At 45.3% G+C, this 21,254-nt stretch overlaps 1 pseudogene; it reads left to right on the forward strand.

Moving 5' to 3' along the window:
• Positions 1 to 4,885: 4,885 nt before the first annotated feature.
• On the forward strand, positions 4,886 to 6,902 carry LOC142847995 (ornithine decarboxylase pseudogene; annotated as a pseudogene).
• The last annotated feature ends 14,352 nt before the right edge of the window (positions 6,903 to 21,254 follow it).

The raw sequence follows: 21,254 nt of genomic DNA on the forward strand, positions 1-21,254 counted from the left end.
CACAGATCTCTGTTTATTAGGTCAAGTGTGTGATGAGCCCAGCATGCCCACGCGAGGTCTCAGCTTCTAACCGAACAGAACCAATGTCACAATCCTTGATAGAAGGATGCTTCCTGTGAGCACTAGGACCTCCAAAATATGCAATCCCAAGACTTGAGTGGGAAAACTGATTTCTCCCATCCATTATCTGGTGTAAAGTTGAAAGGGTCCAGGTATGGAGGTGCTTTCCTATAGACTCAGTGCTTAGGAAGTTGAGGCGGAAGGATAGTGAGTTTGAGACCAGACTGGCTATATCATAAGACTCTGCCTAAGAGAGAGAGAGAGAGAGAGAGAGAGAGAGAGAGAGAGAGAGAGAGGTCATTGGTGTTCCCACTCCTAGTTTCTGAAACTATGAGAGAGAGACATTCATCACTAGTTGGTATGGGATGGAAGAAAAACCAAAATTAAGAGACTGTTCTATTGTCCCTAACCTCATAATTCTTTGGTTTTATTTTGACTCTTTAAAACTTTTCTTTAAAATATAAAAAATATCCCAAAATTTATATGATTAATATCTATATATCTATATATAGAGAGATGTGCTTTTTGCTGTGATAGTAATGGTCATATATAGTACTGACTAATTCTAGAAATGGGCTTTTTCTAGCTTCCTGTACATAATTTTGTGCTTGAGTCTGAATCAGGTAACTACGTAGCATGGTTGTATACCCCAGATGTATTTAATAGATTGTCATCCTTTAACCTCTCTGAGATCTGCTGCTTATGACATGTAAAATGTTTAAGTTTTCGCCAGTGAACCATGACCATTTTAAACAGTGACCCTTGAAGTCTCTAAAAGGATGATGAGGCCCCACAACAATGACTCCATCTAGATTGTGATCAACGCTACCCAAACATCAGCTTTGAATGGCAAACTGCTCAGTTCAGTTTCAAAGTGGTTAGCTGAGATGGTGCAGTCTCACAGACTCCTCCAGCCAGGATTTCAGATAAACCCTGCACTTTCCCCTTCACAGGGAGACTGGACCATTATCTCAGATTTTCTCAGGATCCCCTAAAGATGCCATCACCCCAGACAACAGGAAGTAATTTAAAGAACACAATGCCCACATTCCCAAGCGGTGGAGTGGGTGGTTTTTGTTGTTCGGAGGATTATCGATGTTTGTCATTGTTTAGGAGATTGATTGCAATCATAGCCAGGGAGGGGACTAAGTAAAGGAGATTAGAGTTAGGGATTTCATTCTGAAAAGGAAAGGAGGATATAGGAATGATAGGATAAAAGCAAAGATTATTAAATTTACTTTTTGACAGGCCTCTGTAGCCTTATTACCCAGGGAAAGGTGAGTGCACTATCCACCCATTCTACAGGACAATCAGCCCTACGATGAAGCGATAGGGAGTCAAGTCAAAGCTGGAACTCCGTTTATTACTGTGAGCATCAACTTATATAGGTTAAGTGACATCGTGTGATGTGGGTGTACCTCCAGCCAATGAGAGACAGCCAAGCCCTCTCTCTGGCTGGAGGAGCGGCTACCTAGATTTTGCTGTTTCATCCTCAGTAGCTTTGAGACTATCTATCCCTCAGACTCAAGCTGGGCTTTTCTCTGTCCTACAGGCCTCAAGGTACAGGCCCTGAGATAATATTGACCCAAGACTTTTAACTAAAAAAGCACCTACTAGTCTTAAATATTTTACATTGGTATAGATTATTGTATATTGATATAAATTTAAGTTTTTTTTTACACTGAATATATGTGTCTACTCTTATTTAAGATATTTTTGTATATAACTAAAAATTTAAGGTTATTTTTGTTTCAACATTCTGTATATATGTTTCTATTTTTGTTTAAGATATTGTACCTATGCAGGGCATTTAAAAATGCGATGTAAAGTTCTAGTCCTTAAAGGCTATTATTACAGACTCTTTAAGACAGTTCAGAAATGTGGGTTAGTTAGTCATCTATAACAATCAAATGTGGGTTAGTCATCTATAACAATCAAATGTGGGTTAGTTAGTCATCTATAACAATCAAATTTGTGGCCATGACACAAAGGTTAAATAGATACATTTGAGATAGACAGATGATCTTCAGATACTTCAGAGACCTACAGAATATGGCATTGAAGATGTTTTAATAACACAAGGTTTTTCATGACAAGGAGACACATCTTCTCCTAGCAGCACCAGTTTACTTCAAAAAAGGATGATGGGCATCGAAGAACCTCTAGATGGATTTTGCTTCTATGTGACAATGCTGGCCACTTGTCACTTCACTGCTGCTTCTGTGATCATTCAGGGTCTTACCCTGATATCTGACTCCCAATTTTTTTTTTATTGATGAAAGAATAATTAGATAAATGGTACAACTCACTATCTGGGTGTAGTGACACATACTGTAACCAACACTCAGGGGAAGAGGCTGGAGGACTGAAAAATCAGCCACCTACCTAGGCTACAGACCAAGACTTTGACTCAACTAACTGATAATACACACACACACACACACACACACACACACACACACACACACACACAGAGACAGACAGACTGACAGACAGACAGACACACACACATCTTTGCCTGGTCAGCTTTCAGAAACTATCTTAGAAATGTTTTTTTCTTGTTTGTATAGCTATCAAACATTGAACTAAATGATTTTTTCTGAATGACAACCTTCTGTGTTGATAGTAAATTAATAATTTAAAAAACAGCATAAGCTGCTGTTCTCTGAGTGTGTAACTTAACTTCTTAACTTCATTCTGTGTAACAACTTACAGGTAACGCATTGGGTGGACAGAACTTCTCAGGTAGCTCACACTTGAGTCAGAGACCCCAGAACCCCATCTCTTTGCAGATGGCTGAGCCAGAGCAAGGGTGGCAGGTGTCAATCATCACCTGCCCATTAAGTGTTTCCAGGGGCTCAGGTCTGTCTGGGAGACCGGAACACCTGCATCCTCCGATGACAGCCAGTGTTAAGGACAGGATTAAGGTGTTTGAAAGGATAGCAGTCTTTGGTGCAGGTCATTTAAAAAGCTTCACAGAAGTAGCTTAGGAAGCCTTCAGTATGGAATAAAGATGCTGCTGCTTCAGAAAAAAAAATCATTTAGCTACAAGATGGGGCTTCTGAGGCCTGGGAATTTGCTGCACTTGAAAAAACAATGTATAAAATATAGAAGTACATAAATAAACTGGACCAAGAGGGAGAGGCTTCCTTGTATCATTTAAAGATGTGCTTAGAAGAAAATGTGTTCAGGGCTGGAGGGATGGCTCAGTGGTGAAGAGAACTGGTTGCTCTTCTAGGAGATTTATTTCCCAGCTGTTTCAGGGGACCCTATGGCCTCTTCTGACTTCTGCAAGCACTGAATTCATGCAATAAACATATATACTATACTTAGCCACACCTACATACACATAAAATAAATCTTTAAAACAGAAAACCATTTTCACAGCAATCATTCTTTGATCAAATGCACTTACGGAAGTCTTCACAGTCAGGCCAGTGGCTTGCCTGACTTCCCGCGGAGAAGGTCTTTGCCCCTAAGGTGCCAGAGGTGAACCCAGAGAGACTTTAGATTGCTAAGCATGTGCTATACTGACCCACTCCAGAGGTCAACTCATGTAGGGGTCAGAGGCACATTTGTATCTCTCTCTCTCTCTCTTTGGTTTTTCAAGACAGAGTTTCTATATGTAACATCCCTAGCTGTCCTGGAACTAGCTGTGTAGACCAAACTGGCCTCGAACTCACAGAGACCACCTTCCTCTGACTCCCCAGTGTTGGGATTAAAGGTGTGTGCCACCACTGCCTGGCTGATGTTGTTTTCTTGAGAAGATAAGAAAACCTTTTTTCAGTTACTAGGAGCATAATTAAGGTCTTGCAGTAGGCTAAGTCTTGACGAGAAATTTGTAAAGCTTTGGCCTGCAAGAAAGAGCTTAGAATGGGGCAGCGGTGGGGCCGGCTAAAGTGGCTTTCATTTTGAGTTCCCCCTTTATGCTAGAAATATCCTGCTTTTACATGCCTGCCTCTCTGTGCCTCCTCCCCTCTCTGTGCCCCTGCCCCCTCTCCCCGCCTTTACATCCCTGCCCCTTCACACCCCTGCCTCCCTTCGCACCTCTGCCTCCGCACCCCTACCTCCACATCCCTGCCTCCACACCCTCACTGTCTATAGGCCCCTACTCCAATGGTGCTATCTCAGAGAACTTTCTGGTCCTCCTATGCAGAACAATCCCCTTTCCTCCCCCAAGTCCAGCCTCTCTCCTTCCCCTGCTTGGTTTCTCTTCACAGCTCACCTTAGCCCACACATGAACCATTTGTCTCCTCTCTCTAGGACATAAGCTCGCCAAGACTTGGCTTTGTTGGCTTCTGTCTCCCTGGCATCTGAGTAGCGAGTGTCTGAGCACAACAGGTTTTCAGTGGATATTTGCTGAGGGAATAAAGGAGGGCTGTGTGGCTGAGATTTCAAAGGTGCTGCTCCTGCTGGTACCTCCATGCGTGAGTACTCATGCAGTCAAAGAAACCCAACAACCAGCCCCCTCTAAACCGAATCCATGAGTGCATTCCCTTTAGATTGTTGAGCCCGTCATTCCTCTAGGGATTGTCAGCTGGGGTCCCTTTTCCATTCAGCATTCTCTTAGCTTGTCCAACGGGTACAGGAAGCCCCTCACAGAGTGTCCGCCCCTCCTCCTTTCAGACTTCCCGGAGGTAACCCACGTGCACAGCTAACACAACTATTTTCCTTCGTACCCAGTTGGCTGTTTGTCTAGGAATTGAAGTTTGAAGGAGCTGGCTGGATCGGGTGAAGTTCTGTGTGAAACCGTCTCCCACAGGCTTTCAATATTTAGATGTGAGAGACCAAACATGGAGGTCAAAAAATAGAGATGATAGTCAGTCCCTGCAGCGGCCGCCGCCGTCCGCCCGCCCTCAGCCAGCAGCTCGGCGCCACCTCGGGCCGGCGTCTGCGGCGGGCTCGAAGAGGCGGCTGACGGGGCGGCGGCGAGCGGCCGGACGCTCCTCGGAGTTCGGCAGCAGCGGCAGCGCCGCTCCATGGGGCTGGCCGTGGGCGTCGGTGCGCTGTGAGACTGCTTCCACCACTCTAAGGAGACAGCGCTCAGAGTTCCTGGATAGCTCGCCTGGTGAGGAGCTGGCAATAGTTTAATTCCATCTCTAGTTTTTTTGTGTAGGCACATCGAGAACCATGGACAACTTTAAGAAGGAAGAGTTTGACTGTCACATCCTTGATGAAGGATTTACAGCTAAGGACATTCTGGGCCAAAAAAATTAATGAAGTTTCTTCCTCTGATGACAAGGATGCATTCTATGTTGCGGACCTGGGAGACATCCTGAAGAAACATCTAAGATGGCTAAAAGCTCTTCCCCGCGTCACTCCCTTTTATGCAGTCAAAAGTAATGACAGCAGAGCCATAGTGAACACCCTAGCTGCAGTCGGGACAGGTTTTGACTGTGCAAGCAAGACTGAAATCCAGTTGGTGCAGGGGCTTGGGGTGACTCCAGAGAGGATTATCTATGCAAATCCTTGTAAACAAGTGTCTCAGATCAAGTATGCTGCCAGCAGTGGAGTCCAGATGAGGACATTCGACAGCGAGATTGAGCTGATGAAGGTCGCCAGAGCACATCCAAAGGCAAAGTTGGTTTTGCGGATTGCCACCGATGATTCCAAAGCAGTTTGTCGCCTCAGTGTTAAGTTTGGTGCCACACTCTAAACCAGCAGACTTCTCTTGGAACGGGCAAAAGAACTAAATATTGATGTCATTGGTGTCAGCTTCCATGTGGGGAGTGGATGTACTGATCCTGAGACCTTCGTGCAAGCCCTGTCAGATGCCCGCTGTGTCTTTGATATGGGAACAGAAGTTGGTTTCAGCATGTATCTGCTTGATATTGGTGGTGGCTTTCCTGGATCTGAGGATACGAAGCTTAAATTTGAAGAGATCACCAGTGTGATCAACCCAGCTCTGGACAAGTACTTCCCCCCAGACGCTGGGGTGAGAGTCATAGCCGAGCCAGGCAGATACTATGTTGCATCAGCTTTCACACTGGCAGTCAATATCATTGCCAAAAAAATGATATGGAAGGAACAGACTGGCTCTGACGATGAAGATGAGTCAAACGAGCAAACCTTCATGTATTATGTGAATGACGGCGTGTATGGATCATTTAACTGCATTCTGTATGATCATGCACATGTGAAGGCCCTGCTGCCGAAGAGACCCAAGCCAGATGAGAAGTATTACCCTTCCAGCATTTGGGGACCAACGTGTGATGGCCTTGATCGGATCGTCGAGCGCTGTAACCTGCCTGAAATGCATGTGGGTGATTGGATGCTCTTTGAGAACATGGGTGCATACACTGTTGCTGCTGCGTCTACTTTCAATGGGTTCCAGAGGCCTTCTATCTACTATGTAATGTTGAGGCCAATGTGGCAACTCATGAAGCAGATCCAGAGCCATGGCTTCCCACCAGAAGTGGAGGAGCAGGATGTTGGCACTCTGCCCACGTCTTGTGCCCAGGAGAGCGGGATGGACCGTCACCCAGCAGCCTGTGCTTCCACTAGTATCAATGTGTAGATGCCATTCTTGTAGCTCTTACCTGCAAGTTTAGCTTGAATTAAGGGATCTGGGGGGACCATTTAACTTAATTACCGCTAGTTTTGGAATGTCTTTGTAAGATTAGGATTGGCACGGATGCAGTGTGGAATGCTACGAGATGGGTCACACTTACCTGTGTTCCTATGGAAACTTTGAATATTTGTTTTATATGGATTTTTATCACTTTTTAGACATGATACTAATGTGTGCCCCTCAGCTGCTAAGTAAGCATTTGTAGCTTGTACATTTGGCAGAATGTGCCAAAAGCTAATGTTGTGACCCATTTTGGAAATAAACTGTCTTGAAATAAAAAAAAAATAGAGACAATATCGTGTCCACGCATGCGCCGCTGGCCGAGCTGATCAACTGAGGGAATTCATGAGAAATTCTGTAGGATTTCCTAGACATACACATGCCACCCACTGGTTTATTACTGATAGACTCACACCAGACAAGTCTATTCTGTGGCTGTGTGTGAGTGTCTTCAGCCCGAGGCTGTGTACCTCCTTGGTCTTCGTGGGGACTTGCGGGAGTCCCTGCTGCGTGTGGACCAAAGCCACAGCTTCAGCTATAAGACACTTCGTGCTGTTGGCGGAATTCGGGATGAGAACCCTCACCTTTGTAAGCTCCAGTATGTACTCAGGTGGGGCCTCTAGGGTCTTCACATAGTGTGTTCTCTTCGGATGACTGTGGGATCTGAAAAGAGGGTTCCTTGCATGGACCTCTTTGTCATCACCATCTTCCAAGAGAGACAATCTTCTTGCTTATCATTTCCCAGGATAGACCACCATCTTCTAGGGTGCCACTGGGGCCCACTTAGGGACAAAGTACAGACTGGTGCCACTCAAGACGGCAGTATAGTTCAGCAACAGGGGGTTTCCCTGGCGTGCACAGGCTGGGTTTGCTTCTAGCATTGCATGCAGAGGGAACAGTGGTGTGTAGCATAAAGATCAAATGGCAAGACTGTCCTTAGCTAAACAAAGAGTTCAAAACCCTATGTGGGACCTCGTGCTAAAATAAAACAGAAACCGGAGAGAATGATCATCGTCTCGATGCTCTGACGGCCATATTGAAGACCATATCTAAAGGTTTATAGCTCTGGAACTCGGGCCCCTCTTTCTAAAATAGGAAAACCGAAGAGGGTTGGCAGGTGCATGGCGCACAGATGAGCTGAAGTGTGGCTGTCGGAGGGTGGAAACAGCTGAGAAGAACCTCAGAACACAGCGGAGGATGAAAGCGGGGAGGGACCCAGCTTCTCCGGAGCAGGAGAGCATGAACATGGTAGACTCCATAACCAGCAACGTCAGTAAAGCTCCCTTAGTAAATGCCACATTCCGGGTAGAACCGAGAAGCCACAGGACGCCAAACCCGCATGGGCAGTGGTGAGGTGGACAGCCATGTAGGAGGTGGAAACCCAGAAAAGGGCTGCGAGCTCCAGCTTCAAATTAAGATCTACAAAGTATGAAGTGCTCTTGTGGTTTGTGTCGGATGCGGGGGGTGAGTGATTGACAGGATGGGAGGAATCTCAGAAGAGACACGAAGCTGACCAGCTACCGTGTGGCCGTCAGGTGCAAGCCCTGAAATACCCCTCGAAGCAGGAGTGTAGTCTAGTTCATTTCTCTTGCTCTTTCACAGTAAGTAAAAGATGGCACCAGTGTCGCTGTGAGACCAAAGAGACTGGCCCTCACAGGCAGCACAGGGTGCTGTGGACTGTCGGAATCCAGCTGCCCTGATGAAAGCAAGCTCAGGGCACACAGGGAGCCATGTGTAGGTGTCCTGCTCAGCCCAGCTGAGCACCTAGAACACACAGGCCCTAGTCTCCAGCAATAGCAGGAGAATGAGTGGGAGCGGCTCCTCCTCCCATCGGCCTCCCTCCTTCCCCTCCCTCTCCTTCCTCCTGGAGAAAACTCTCTGCAGTTTTATGCTATTGCATTTGGGCTTCCCCAGTAGCAGATACAGTCACAGATAAATGAAACAGCAACTGATGGCAGAGTTTTAAAAGATTGGGAAAAGCCTTTCAATTGCCTCATAATGTTCTATTATTTTCTCTTTTGATTTTTCTGGTTTTTGTAGGAAAATACACCAATGCATGAGTGAGATTTGACCATCACAGTTGAGACAGCCTAGGAGCACACTTTATCAACTGCATTTAAGGCCAGGCTAGGGAGCTGTCACTTAAAAAGGCCCCCACATCACCCCTCATTCTCCTAAGGCATCTCTCTGCTAAGGGTGAGGTCTCAGCCAACACGTAGGAGGTTGGCTTCACTTCTTAAACTCATTCTGACTTGTGTGTTCTCGGTGCAGTTCTCCTCATAATCGCTGGACTCTGGGTCAGGTTGTGGGTATCACTTGGCAGTGTGCAAACACGCGGGGGCGGTTTGTGTGTGCTAGAAGAACACTTTAGACAGCAAGGGCAAGAGAAAAAAGCAAGGCCAAGGATGGGAGGAGAAAGGATAATTATCCCCCATTGTGCCTACAGTCATGATATTATTCTAACATAATCTATATTTTACCTTGTGAGTCAGAATCAGAGATTTTTCAAAACTGCTTTTCTTACTTTAAATAGTGCATTTTATGTATCATTAAGTCCATTCTTGTATAAAATCTGAGCTATTTAAAAAAAATTTTTCTACCTGAGTTTTGAGGAAAAGAGAACCAAACACCAGCAACATCTTCTAGAAGAACTAAGACTTGAGGGAGGTATTAGCAGGGTTCCCTTTCTCCAGGGGAATCCTGGGAAATTAGAGAAGAACCCGGAAAACAGGTTTGGAGGGGTCAAACTGTTGGTAGACTGCAGTCAGCTTGGGATCAGGCAAAGAAGGTTTTAACTGACTATATGTATTAGAGAGAGAGAGAGAGAGAGAGAGAGAGAGAGAGAGAGAGAGAGAGAGAGAGAGAGAGAGAGAGAGAGGAGTCTTTACATGTGGGGTTCCGCAGCTTCAGGTGTCAGCCGTTCCTTCTCTTCTGAGACGTGTCTCTTGTGGACAGCTGTGTACAAAGGTCAGCTGATCTGCACACTTCTGAGGGTTCGCCCACGTCTGCCCGCCTCCTCACCATGGGAACCCTGGGATTACAGACCCTGCTGTCTTGTCTGCCTTTACATAATTCTGAGGATTCCTGACTGAGTTGGTGCCCCCTGCCAACAGCTGGCATTTGCTGAATCAGTAAGGAGACCTTCCTTGGTTTCCAGCCTTGGAAAGCCCTCAGCATGCTCCACGAGTTTCAGACAGTGATTGCATTTTATTTATTGTGATTCTACAACACACACACACAGACACACAGACAGATGCACACACACACACAGCTAGTTCCATGTGTGTGCTCAGTATATAAGTGTGGAACTGAAGGGACAGGTGTGTTAGCACAAACCTTTAATCCCAGCACTTGGGAAGCAAAGGCAGGCCAGTATCTGTGAGTTCAAAGCCAGCCTGCCCTACTTGATGAGTTGGAGGCTACCCAGGACTACACAGCACATAGTCAGACCTGTATCAAGAGAGAGGGACAGGGATGGGGCTGAGATGGGCACCAGATAAGCACCGCATCCTTTGTGGTCCCCAGACTTGGACAAAACACAGCATGACTGAGAAGAGCAGTCTAGAGGCTGCAGAGAAGACGCAGCTGTTAGGAACACTCACTGTTCTTGGGAGGACACAGGTTTAGTTCCCAGCATCCACATGGGAGCTCACAACAGCCTGTAGCTTTAGTTGGAGGAGAGCTACTGTCATCTTCTGATTTTCCCAGGCATGGCAGTACACATAAAACACACATATGACTACATCTTTTTTTTTTTTTAAGAAACAGTAAGCTGGGCAGTGGTGGCACACCCCTTTAATCCTAGCACTTGGGAGGCAGAGGCAGATAGAGTTTTGTGAGTTCAAGGCCAGTCTGGTCTACAGAGCTAGTTCCACGGCAGCCAGAGAAACCCTGTCTCAAAAAAAAAAAACAAAAACAAAAACAAAACCAACCTCCCGCCCCAAAAAGTACACAAGAAGAACAGACTAGATTCTCTTTTCTCAAACCCTTTGCCATCATACCTGTGAGTTTCCTCACTGACAAATTCTCCCAGGCAAGGATGGCTGCTTGCATGTAGCCCTGTGATGGCCGCATCGACTTTCCTTCTCACTCTTCCCTCAGTAGTATATTTACCGAGTTTACATTGCATTCGGTATTGTAGTAACCTAGAGAGTGCACTGAAAGATGTCGGGGCTGGGAGGTGGGGCATGTGCAAATTCTTCACCATCTTAGGAAGCACGTATGATAAATTTCAAATTTTGGTGTCTGTGGGGAGGCTTGGAACACACACACACACACACACACACACACACACACACACACACACCCCAAGCTAGCAACTGGAGAGATGTCTGGAAGGCTAAGAGTCCCGGCTGCTCTTGCAGAGGATACAGGTTTAGGTTCCAGCACCCACATGGCAACTCACAACTGATTGCAACTTCAGTTCCGGGGGATCTGATGCCCTCTCCTTGCCTGCACGTATGTGACACACATACATATGCACATGCATATGAGACATGTTTTGAAAACAATTCCAATAGCTTGCTGTTGGACACCATTCTGTGGCCAGCTGTGTTTCCCTTTCTTGTTTCTACACTTAGACCCTCCAAGGCGATCTCCACCACTTCATAGGAGAGATGCATCCATGGAATTAAACAGAAAGTCTGCCTTAAATATCATTTGCCAAGAACTTTAATCGATATATTCTGATTTAGTTCTTGTAAAAACCCTGCAAGGGAAGTTTTTAAAATGACTCTTGCTTTGGAGATGTGATCAGTGAAGCACAGAGAGGTTCAGGAACTGCTGAAGGGCACACAGCTGGCAGGAGGTGGAGCTGAGATTTGGATCTGGCTTTGGAGCTTGTGTTTTGCACATTGCACTTAGACTGAACGCCACTATCTTTTCCTAGTCAATTATTTCTGTATGCTTGCCTATTATTGTGGTATCTCTTCTAATTATGAGATTTTATTGCTGGAGTGATGACCTTACAGAGCAATGATCCCTTCTGATTTGAAACTAAGTGTACGTGAAGTCCTCACCCCATCAAAAGCCTGGCATCTCCTGAGGACCTGCATTCTAGGCAGTCACCAAGGCAGCTGAACAGAAAGCTGGTTATGGCCTTATGCTACTAGGCAGAGCCTGCACCCCATCAGAGACAGAACAAGGAGGGCGGTTTGGATTTGGGGTGAGCATTGTTTTCTGTCAAGGATTTGATCCAGCTATGTCAGGATTTGATTTGGCTTGGGGTTGTCTTATTGGTCACCAGTTGCAATCAATTTAGCTTCAGCTCTTTCCATGAAAAGCCTATGGAGCCTGACCCTAACTGGATGCTCTACAGGAAAGAAAAAAAAATAATAAAAGAACAGCAAAAACCCCCAAACAATTAAAAGTACAAGATAGAAAGCAAGAATTTCCAAGTGTTCTCCCTGGATTAGGTTGACAATCAAATATCCGATCCCCCCATGCCCACCACCACAAATTAGTAGGTATTTACTGTGGCATGTAATATTTTTACAATTTTCTTCAAATCTCTCTTTGAGACTTAGGTTTAGACTGGTTTCCAAGGACTTGCCTAACGTCTGCTGTTTGTGTATGATTATGTAATACTGTGCATGATTGTGAAATAACATGAAATATTAACCAGATTTTTTTCTTTTGAAGAACTTCCCCTTGAGTAAGTGCTCTCAAGTTTTTAAGCTTACCCCGAATTAGAACCATCTGGGGAGATTTACAGACTCACCTTATCTGGCCTCACCCCCAGATGGAATCCGTCAGTTTCTGGGACTTGGCTGGCCATCTTGTTTGGGTGGGTCAATTCTTGGGTGAGGGGAAAGAAAGCCAGAGAGTAAAAGGAAATGTGTTCTTGGAGTTTGAATTTGAACAGACTAGCAGAGGGAAAGACACAGACAGGAGATCTGGCTGTGTGTGTGTGTGTGGGGGGGGGCAGAGAGGCTTCCTGCTTCCAGAAACGGAAATGTTTCCCAGGACAGTGAGGGAACTCAGAAGGAGGAAGAGAAAGGTGGCAGGATGATGAGGCTTATGTTTTGGCTCCTGGAGAGCCTCCCAGACTCAATGTAAACTGCATGCATCTGGAAGTAGTGGCCAGGTAGAACACTGGACATCTTGGCAGGTGTTTTTATGATCTGATATAGAATGTCTGCTACCATATCCTTCCTGTGCCGAAATTTTTTGACACCTCACTCAATTCCCCAGAACGTAGATGATATTCTTAGCAAGGGGGAGTACTGAATTTTGGTGGAGGGAAGGAATGTTCAGAACAGACACATCCTCGGTGGGTGTTGATGCATGTCAGTATCAGGATCATTTTTAAATATTTACTTTTATTTAATGTGCAAGAGTGTTTACCTGTATGTATGTGCACCATGTGCATGCAGTGCCAGTGGTTGCCAGAAGAGGCAGCATAACCCTGAAACTAGAATTACAGATGGTTGTGAACCACCATGGTGGTGCTGAGAACTGAACCCTGGTTCTCTACAAGAGCAGCAAGTGCTGTTAAACACTGAGCCATCTCTCCAGCTGTAGGATTTAAAAAATAAAACTCATCTTTATTGGTACTTTTAAAGGTTCCTCATTCTTTAAGCATTTGCAAGCCTTTTGAAACTGGGCAGTGGTGGTACACTCCTTTAGTCCCAGCATTTAGCGAAGCAGAGACAGGAGGATCTCTGTGAGTTAGAGGATAGCCTGGTCTACAGAGTGAGTTCCAGGACAACTGAAGCTACACAGAGAAATACTGTCTCAAAAAACCAAAAAGAGCACTTTTCCATCTTCCTCTCGGAGAGGCAGCTTCACTTCTGCCTCTCTCCCCACTTCTCTGCTTCCCCCCTTCTCTGTCTCTTTCTCCTCTTCTCTCTCTCTCTCTCCCTCTCTCTCTGTCCCCCACTTTACCCTTCCTCCTCCATAACCCCCTGAATAAACATTCAACCTCACCCTGCATGTCTCGTCTATCCATGTTTCTGTCTTCTGCCCGCCCGCCATGTGTCTTCCTGCCTGGAACAAAAAAAAAAAAAAAAGAACAAAAAAAAAAAAACCAAAAAGAAAGGAAGAAAAAGAAAGAAAGGAAAAAAAAGAGAAAGCTTTTGAAGACCTACAAGCTTGAGTTTTGACTCCTCATTCTCTTGATCTACCTGTGACAATGAAAGAAATATGAGTCTCCATTGCTATAATTTTGTGACATTTCAGCTCATTTAAAATGGGTTTTTAATTTTACCCATTAAAAGATATTTCATCATTCATAAACCATTATACTTTGACTGTTAACAGGTTCTGTGAGTCTTGCCTTTATGACTTTTATGATCCCATACATCTTTTATGTTTCCCATGCATTTTTTGCTGGTCCTGAACGCCATTAACTTCAGGGCAACTGGTGGTCTCCTTCGGTGCAGCATCCTGCTGCTCAGTCACATCAGAGCAACAGAAATAAGGACTTAGAAGCAACAGTAACCAGTAAGTCAGTTTCCACGTAAAAATCTTTTCTTTGACTGAATCACTGGCACTGGGTACTTAAGAATGTGCCCCAAAATGACAAGCCATCTTGTGAGAAAGACAGACAATTTCATTACTCAACAGTCTCCCCTGGTGTTGGCTGAGAGTGGGTGTCACTCTGGAACACACAGCCTTGACTCGGACCATGTGGCTGAGTCTGAGGATCCACACTGTCTATGGGGAATGGTAGAGTCGCAGAAGCTTAGCATAGAAATGGACCTGCAGGCGGCAGGACCCACGTGTTGCTGATGTTTCAACTGGTGTGTATTCTTTATATATAATAATGGATTTTGTAAAAACATTTTATTTCTAAAATAATATTTTTTTTTATTCTTTGAGAATTTCCTAGGGTTATACGATGCATTTGGATCAGATCCTGAAGCCGGCACAATTTTACTCTTCTTTGTGGCTGAGTAGACACACGGTGCACCTGTCTCACATCCTTTAGCCATTCCTCCTGGTGCACATCGGAGGGGATTCTGAAACTCAGTTGTTGAGAACAGTACCGAGATGCATTGACATTTTCTCTTGCTTTAACCAAAAGACCACACATTGGCTCCTTTCCCAACACCGGACTAAACTAAAGGCAAATGAATGACAGACCAGAGAGACCAACAGTATCCCAGTGGTGTCTGCTTCTTTAGTCCTGATTCTCAACCTGTGGGTCAATAAACACTATAAATTAACTTGGTCTCATTTGGCTGCCTGCAACTGAAGAACCATAAAAAGGAAGAGAGGGTATTTCCCAACAGTGAGTTATAGATCCCTGGATAATAGCTGTACCAGGAATCTTTCTTTTGTAAAGATTTTCTACTCAGTTAAGATGAATTACCTAGCTGGGCAGATGGCTTGGTGGGTTACCATGCTTGTCTCCAAGTCTGGCCACCTGAGTGCCATCTCCAGGACCCACACAGCAGCGGGAGAGAGCCAACCCCTGAAAGCTGTCTTCTGGCTTCTCCATTTTGCACAATGGTGCACAGCTTCCCAGCCTCGATAAATAATAAAATACATAGGTAGGCAGGTGTAATGGGAGGCTGCTTATTCCTTTTCCCAGCTTCCCAGACCCCAAATAATCACAGAAATTATATTAATCCCAATACTGTTGGATCAATAGCTTAGGAATGTTTCTAGCTGGCTCTTACGTCTTAAATTTCTAATATTTTATATTTTAGCACAAGGCTTGTGGTTTATTGGTAAGGTTTCAGTGGGCAGGTGTCTTTCTCCTTTGGCAGCTACATGGCCTCTCCCTGACTCCGCCTTCTTTTCTCCTCTATCTCTGCTTAGAGTTCCTGCCTTGCTCTATTCTGGGCTGCCATAGGCCAAAAGCAGCTTCTTTATTAACCAATGGTAATAAAACATATTCACAGCATACAGAGGGGAATCCCACATCAGGTAGGTAGGTAGGTAGGTAGATAGATAGATAGATAGATAGATAGATAGATAGATATTGGAAGATTAATTATGGATCTTACACAGCAAAGTGAGATGGAAAAAGTCATATTAATGAACAGCTTGAAATTGCTGGGCTCACATAAATATTGTGACAGGTCCATCCTTTCTGGAATTTATACAGTCCTTGGAATGAGCTACCCAAGCTGTCAGCGATAGTGCAGTGCTAGGGCTAAGAGAAGGGCTGTCTGGACTCCAGCAGATCCCATAGAGAGAGAAGTGCCCCCCAGTCCCATGTGGCTTTGCTGAGCTCTCAGCCATTTGTGCTGCCAGAGAGTATTTCTGGGTTCTCTCCTAGACATTGGAAATCATTGTCAAAGTCTTTGTCCCTCATCTTTAACAAGATCCACAGATGGGCCCAGTTGGTTTGCAGAGACACTATAAATGTTTGCTTGCAACTTTAATCCCAGAAAAGACAATGTTTTTTGAAATAAGCGAGAAGGCTCAGCTACTACTTCCTGTCTCCCAAGCTCCTGCTAACTCTTCCAGCATGACGGAAATCACATAATGCTCTTCTGCCAGAGCACCTCTGCAGACCTGGGCAGTCTCACCGGTGGCAGGTTAATTGGCCTTGAACTACACTGGTTTACAATTTGCGTTTACAAACCTTGTTTTCCCTCTTTGCTCCTTAGCTTGTAGGGGGAAGTCTTGAACCCTTGCCTCTTCCATTGGGGTGGGTGGGAAGGAATAATGTTTGCATCCTCATCCCCAAACTGGATTCAACAAAGGCTGCTGAATTCCATTGATAATTGGATGACCTGCTCAGGTGGTATGAATGAGAGTTGCCTATGTAGTCTCATGTTTTTAATATTTGGTCCCCAACTGGTGCAGCTGTTTGGGAAGGATTAGGAGGTGTGGCCTGTTGGAGGAGGCGTGCCATTGGGAGTGAGCTTTGCGGTTTCAAAAGCCTCTAGTGTTACTAGCTAGCTCTCTCCTTGCCTCCACTTCTGGATGAGAATGTGAGCTCTTGCCTACTGTTCCAGAACCATACGTGCCTGCTTGCTGACATGCTATCCTCCATGATGGCGACGGACTCACTGTCTGAACTGTAAGCCCCCACTCTCTCTTTTATAAGTTGCTTTGATCATAAAGTTTTGTCATAAAACTCGTGAGGAAGCAATGATCTAAGGGCCTAGCAGAGCCCGGAAGTCCCAGGCTTTGACCCCCAGAGGACTGCAGTCTGTACGCGTGTCTCAGAATATATTATTAAAATAACTAGAATTTGAAGACTTTTACCACATCCCTGCCGGCCATACCCGTCCCTATTTTTTACTGCTCTTGTCTTGTCTGTATTTTTATGTTCCTTGACAGGCTCTGAAGATGCCCGAGTCTGAGCCTGAGTTATGTTTTAACCTTGTTGCTATACCTCCAAATACTTGGTCTGTTTGCTCGCAGCTCTCCACTTTTCTCTAGTGTGTATCATAAAACCCTTTGGAAAGAGTGATGCTGACCTGCACACCACCACAGAGCCAGGCCTTCCCTAGCCATTGTCGGCGGCTGATAGCAAACTTGAGACTGCCACGAGAGCAGAGCGTGTTGCAGTCCAGCTTAAGGTCACACTCTGTCTCAGGATGGGCTCCCTTTGCTGCACCCCACTAAAAGTCAGCACCTCTGAGCATGTGCTTATTTCCAGGCAAAAGACAAAGAGCATTTGCCAAGGTGTTTGTGGAACTGAATTCCACAGAGATGGGTCAGTGTGTGGAGGAGGAGACGGGTCAGTGTATGGATGAAGGAGAAGGGTCAGTGTGTGGATGGAGGAGATGGGTCAGTGTACAGCTGGAGAGATGACTCACTGTTTAGAAGCTCTAGTCCAGCAATCCTGAAGATGTGATTCTGATCCCCAGAACCCAACCAGGAAGCTAGATGTGGCAGCCCACATTTATAATCCCTGCACTCACACAGAAACAATCAGAGAGCTAGCCTAGAGTACACAGCACAGTAGCAGAAATAAGAGAGACCTTATCTTAACAATGTGAGGGAGAAAACCAACTACCCAAAGTTATCCTCTTGAAATGAACCCAATAGTTATTGACAACCATGCTAATTAATCAAATTAAAAGTTTTGAGTCCTTTTCATTGGTGGCCAGACAAGAAAGCGCTTGAGTCTCTGCAAAGTCTCTTGGTGCCCAAGCTCAGGAATACAAAGGGCAAACCCACAAAGACCATGTCAACATAAAAGTTAGATGAAGGTCAGAGTAACCTTGAAATGTTCATTTCTAAAAGAACATAGTAATTCATTTAGATATAGCAGGCCAATTTTTTTTTTCTTACATTTTTCTGGTTATTTTAATTTTAATTACTTTGGTTAATACATCTGGACTTAGATCAAGGCTGTCTTCAATTTCTGATTATTATGAATAGAGCAGCAAGGAACACAGATGAGCAGGAATATCCGCAGTAGGATGCAGAGTCCACTGGAGACAGGCCCAAGCGTGGTACAGCTGGATCCATTCCCAGCTTCCTGATCGCCCTTCTGATCTGTAAAGTCAAATACTGTGTTAAAAATGTGCTGGTTCATTTTTTGTCAGCTTGACACAAAGTGGAGTCACCCAGGGCAGAGAGAACCCCAGTTGAAGAATTACCATCCTCAGAGTGGTTTGTGAGGTATTTTCTTATTTGCTATTAGATGCAGGAGGACCCAACGCCCTGTGAGTAGTGCCACAGGTTCTAGGTTCTATAAGAAAGCAGGCTGAGCAATCCATGGTGTACAAGCCAGTAGGCAGCACTCCTCCATGGTCTCGGCATTAGCTCCTGCCTCCAGGTTCCTGCCCTGACTCCTGTCTATGAGGGACTGTAACTTGTTAAGCTGAAACAAACCCTTTCCTCCTCCCTAAGTTGTTTTGGTCCCTGCTCTCACACCAACAGAAAGCAAATGAGGACACTTGGATCTTTTAATGTTTACATTTCATTGTGTTTTTCCCCACTTAGTCGCCTCTTGAGGATGGTGTGGGAAAAGATGGATTTGTAACTCCTGTGTTATTTAGCAAGAGGAGATGGACTTGAGGCTCTCTCCTTTATAGAACGTTGCAGCTCAAACTGAAGCGTCCCACATCCCTTCCAGAGCTTCATCACTCTGATATCATTTCCAGCCACTGCCCAGGGGAGGCTAGCGACTCAAGGCAGGCTCATCCGCGTTTGGTTTCAGATCTTCTTATTTTCGGTTATGGGGCCCAAGGTTGGATGCTGAACACTTGCCTGGGCCTGTCTCTGAGGAATGCACTCAGTGGCCTGGATGCCAGACCGATCTGGGGCTGTGACTTCTTTTCACTCTCCCAGACTTCATTCAGGGAGCCTCAGGCTAGTGTGTGCTGTTTGGAAGTCGCCAGAGTTACTCTTTATCCAGCATTGCCTTCCTCTTCGGCAGTGTTATAGATTAACCACTCCTGTCTTTGCCTGCATCCCAGGTGGGCACTGGGTAAAGATGTAAAATTTCTTAGAACATTAGAGTGTGGTTGGTCAGGTTCTTTCTTGGTGGAAGGTGGGTGTGGGAGGAAAAGGGCAGGAGTCTGTGCTCTCCTCGCCTGGTGTTAGTTTACCGTCGTCGACACGTTCACAGAAACTTGCACCAAGCACACTCGGTCTGCACGTTTGGTCTGGCCCGCTGCAGTAACTTTATTAATCACCCACATTTCTGTCACTTGTGGATGACATTCTGCAGGCCGCCTGACCGGGCAAGCTGGTTTTCTTTCTGTGGATGCCTATAATTTTGCTCCCGTTCCCTAAGATTAAGAACAGATGAGGGGGCGGCAGGATGGTTCAGCAGATACGTGCGCTTATGACGAGGCATGACTTGGATTTTATCCTAGAAGCCCACAGGGGACAGAAAGAACCAATTCCCCAAAGCTGTCCTCTGGCCTCCCCTTACTCCTGCACACTGAATAAATAAAAACGATCAAACAAATAAAAGTAAAAGCAACAACAATAATAAAAAACATATCACTGCATACCACACCCAGCTTATAGACGCTCTGATTTCACAGTAACAACCCTGAAGGCAGGGTCAAGCTGCTTCTGCCTGTGGCCTGTGCCCCCAGTCAAGCACAGAGGGCCTGGCAAGAACTGGCTAAGCAAACTATGACCCAGCCTGATCCCTTGTCCCCATTCCTGCTTTTGGAACCAGTCACTTTCTTGCATCTGGTTTGCCCAAAGTGACTCCAAGACCATTCCCCTGCGTCACGTGGGCCAAGCCTGGCTTTCCCTGCTCCTCCGCAGCTGCCTACACTGGACCTGGTCACCGGGTAAATTTCAAACACCGAGGATGGACACAGTGTACATCTTGGGCTTTTTGTGTGCCGTGCCCAGACAGAAACAAGTTCTGAGCCCAACCATTCTCCCACGCTCTGGTGAGTGGCTGGCTTACAGGTTTCCTTTCTCCTTCAGGGGAAATGCCCTTGACATTGTTTAAGTACTTTTCTTCCCAGGTGAGCCAGCAGAAGCAAAAAAAGAGACTGCCCCCAATCCACTCATAGCTACATTGTTCTCCTAGTTGTTTACATCTGTGTATCAAGAGCACAGGCTCCTGGTGTGGTTCTGGCCGATTCCAACTCTTTGACCCCAGTGTTTCCCTGATGCTATATTCGAGGCAGCACTGATTAAAATCATGCCTTGTTCAAATTGCATTCTTATCAATTTCTGTAGACGGCCACAAAAGGGGAACTTGTTTGTAGTTGCTGTTTCTTGAGCGCCAGGCATAGGAGCGGTACAGAGCGGTCGAGCAGGTAGAGGCAAGTACTGAACCTAAAGTCAAAAACTCAAGCGGTAAAGATTAGATTCCTTGTTCCCCGTTGGATCCGCTCATGGCTTGGTTCTGAGAGAATGGGAGGCATTTCTAATGAAACATTCTAAGTGTTAAAATAAGAGATAATTGAAACTATCCCTAGCTCTGGCAAGCGCTGGTTTGTGTGTTATGAATTCAAGTTAAATGCAACTTCTAGTCTTTGCAGTTGGTACTGAAATATAAAAGCTAGGAAATTGAAGAGTCACTGTGAAGCATTGCTGTTTAACTCCATTATTGCTTACTCCTTATGGAGAGAATGGACTGAGCATGAGGACCAAACGATGCCCCCGAATTACGATCAGTTAATTCATAAAGTTAAAGGAGACAGAATACTAAGAGCACATTTGCCAGCATGTCTTAGACTTCACATTTATCGGTTATTTACAGTTTATATCTTGAATTGTGGGCGTTAAGAGCACTTTTCGTTTGTGTGGAAGGAGATTGAGGTGCGTGTCTCCTGATTAAGATGGGTGGACGACAAGGGTGGGCATCTCTTCCCAATGGAAATGTCATGACCATTACAAAAAAACACTTAGTCTTCTAAAGCTACCAATAATATGGGGCAATAAGTCATGAAAGGCAGTGAGTGTAGAGATGGGAAACCAGTACCAGAAGCCTGAGGTAACCCAGTCATGAGAACACATGAAAGATTAAATTTCATGGGAGAAAGCGCTGAGAAATGAAGAATTAGGGAAGTCTCCATCGTACCTCACAGGAACCAGCAAACTTTAATACAAACAAGGGAGAAAGAAAAGAAGAAACAGCTCAACCAGCTATAAAAACAACCAATAAAGTTTTGGGGCTCTACAAATCTCTCTAAATGACCCCAACTGTAAAAGGCCCTAAATCTCAAATTAAAAGCCTGGAATTACAGTGATAGAGTTATAAGACAGACCTTTCTATGCATTGTCTCCA

Source organism: Microtus pennsylvanicus, chromosome 4, assembly GCF_037038515.1.
Source record: "Microtus pennsylvanicus isolate mMicPen1 chromosome 4, mMicPen1.hap1, whole genome shotgun sequence".
In the NCBI taxonomy this organism is placed as follows: Eukaryota; Metazoa; Chordata; class Mammalia; order Rodentia; family Cricetidae; genus Microtus; species Microtus pennsylvanicus.